Below are 2,964 nucleotides of genomic sequence, written 5' to 3' on the forward strand. Positions count from 1 at the left end.
AGGAAAACTATAATGCGATCTATAGCATAGGTCCGTGAAAGGTCCGTGAAAAGGTCCGTGAGGTAAGCCGATACGTGGTCTTCGAGAGACAACGAACTGACAATTAACAGGAGGGAGCTAACACAATATATACACAGGTAAAGGGGACACAGTTGGAAACAATCAGGGCGGGGAAAATAATCAAGGACGCAGGAGACAGAAAAGGGGCGGGGAGCGTGGAGGCCTGAAATGAGAGGAAGAAATAATTAAGGGTATAGACATAAAGCACAAGACAAAGGGACATGACAACTCTAACATAAAGAATACACTTTCACTATAAGTTTCTTGGACATGACAGTCTGCTCTGACCCTTCTTGTACAGAGCGGCAGAATTGTCAGTCCAGTCCAGTTTATTGTTCAGATGAACACCCAGGTATTTGTAAGATTCCACAATCTCAATGTCTGCTCCCTGGATGTTCACTGGTGTCGGGGGGGGGGAGTGTTGGCGCCGCCTGAAATCCACCACCAGCTCCTTGGTCTTCGCTGCGTTCAGCTGGAGGTGGTTCCTCTGGCACCAGAGGGTGAAGTCCTGCGTCAGTTCCCTGTACTCCCTGTCATCCTCGTTGATGATGAGGCCAACAATGGCGGAGTCGTCAGAGAACTTCTGCAGGTGGCAGGTAGCGGTGTTGTGGGTGAAGTCTGCAGTGTAGAGGGTGAAGAGAAACGGTCCCAGCACCGTCCCTTGGGGGGCCCCCGTACTGCTGATGATGGTGTCTGATTGACACTCCCTGGTCCTCACGTGCTGTGGACAGTTGGTGAGGTAGTCCAGGATCCAGGAGGTGAGGTGGTGATCCACCCCGAGAGCTGCAGCTTGTCCCCCAGGAGTGGGGGCTGGATGGTGTTGAAGGCACTGGAGGAATCAAAGAACATGATCCTCACAGTGCCCCCAGCATTCTGCAGGTGGGAGAGGGACCTCTGCAGCAGGTAGATAACGGCGTCATCCACCCCGATGGCAGGCTGGTGGGCGAACTGCAGCGGGTCCATTGATGGTCTCACAAGGGGCCGGAGGTGTCCAAGGACCAGCCTCTCCAGGGTCTTCCTCAGCTGTGATGTCAGCGCCACCGGCCGGTAGCTGTTGAATTCCTTGGAGTGAGGGGTCTTTGGCAAAGGTATCACACAGGACGTCTTCCACAGTTGTGGTACCCTCCCTTGCTTCAGGCTCAGGTTGAACAGAAGCTCCACAATCCCACACAGCTGATCCGCACAGGATTGGAGGAGCCTCGAGCTCTGGACCCGCCGCCTTCCTCGCCTTACACTTCTGCAGCTCCCTCCTCACCTGGTAGGTGGAGAAGAACCGGGGGTTGATGTGAGAAGTGTCTGTGAGCTGATGGCCGGGGGCTGAGTAGAGGTGGGAGAGGTAACAGGGCCATTTCCAGGCAGTGGAGACAATGGGGGGTGCAGCAGGGGGGAACGGCACGTCAGAGTTGCTGTGCCCTGTGGGTGCCCTAAGGGCGTATATCGATGCTACTGCCTGTATACGGCAGTCGGAGCAGATCTTCGTTTGCCATGGCGGCACTAAAAGCGGCTGCCCCACTGGGGCATGCCTATGGGGCCAGTGGCCGCCCCCTGCCATCAGGGCTGAGATGCCTCAAATCAAATCAAGTTTTATTTATATAGCACACTTTTTAAACGATTTTTGGTCGAGCCAAAGTGCCAGGCCAGGGAGAAGAACTGAGTCTTTAGCGTAGATTTAAAACCCCCTAGGGTCTGGGCCGACCTCACATGGAGGGGCAGAGTGTTCCAGAGCCTGGGACCAGCTGCTGCGAAGGCTCGGTGCCCTCGGGTTTAGAGCCTGGTCTTGGGCGCTACCAGCAGCAGCTGGTCAGCAGACCTTAAGGCTCTGGGGTGTAGCGATGGAGGAGTTCAGCTACATAGGAGGAGCCAGCCCATTTAGGGCTTTGAAAACAAATAAAAGGATTTTAAAATCAGTTCTGAACCGAACTGGAAGCCGGTGCAGTGAGGCCAGAGCTGGGGTGATGTGGTCACGCTTTTTGTGGCCAGTGAGAAGACGTGCAGCTGCGTTCTGCACTAGCTGCAGGCATTTCATTGACGCCTGGTCCGTACCCACATACAGAGCATCCCCATCTGTGAAGTAACTAAAGGTATTAAATACATGTAGTGGAGGAAAAGTACACCATTCACCTCTGAACTGTAGTGGAGTAGAAGTACAAAGTTTAAAAACATTGAAATACTCAGGTAAAGTACAAGTATCTCAAAATTGTACTAAAGTATTCCATTAAATGTACTTAGTTACTTTACACCACTGCTTGTAACGGAGTATTTTTTACCGTGTGCTATTTCTACATGACCTCCTTTGATAAAAAGAAGGCTCAGTGAGCAGAAGTGAAATGTATCACAGTCTGACATCTAGTGGTGGAAAAATGCATTACATTTTATTTATTAGGGATCTTTCGACGAACAGAATCATTTAATATTCTATAATGATAAAAAACCATTCTGCAAGATAATAACTTTTATTTTGATGTCAATAAAACTCCTCTACATGTATTTAATCCTTTAGTACTCAAGTACAAGATCTGAGTACTTCTACTTTTACTCAAGTACAAGATCTGAGTACTTCTACTTTTACTCAAGTACAAGATCTGAGTACTTTTATCTTTACTCAATATTATTACATTATAATATTATAAAGCCTAATGCACTCTGACGTCATGGAGGGGTATCCACGGCAACGGCAGCCGAGGCTCATGGGAAATGTAGTATCACGTTTCAACACACGCATGGAGGGTAAAAAGGGTCGACACTAATGTCATATCATTTAATACATAATTATCTAATTTATACCACAAATATTGAAATCGCAAAAAAAAATGTATTGATTCAATTCTTTTTGCAGGTATTTAAAGGGGACCTATCGTGCAAAATGCACTTTTGTACGTCTTTTCTACATGAATATGTGTCCCC

This window comes from Notothenia coriiceps, unplaced genomic scaffold, assembly GCF_000735185.1.
Source record: "Notothenia coriiceps isolate Sejong01 unplaced genomic scaffold, NC01 NC01_scaffold00002821, whole genome shotgun sequence".
Classification (NCBI taxonomy): domain Eukaryota; kingdom Metazoa; phylum Chordata; class Actinopteri; order Perciformes; family Nototheniidae; genus Notothenia; species Notothenia coriiceps.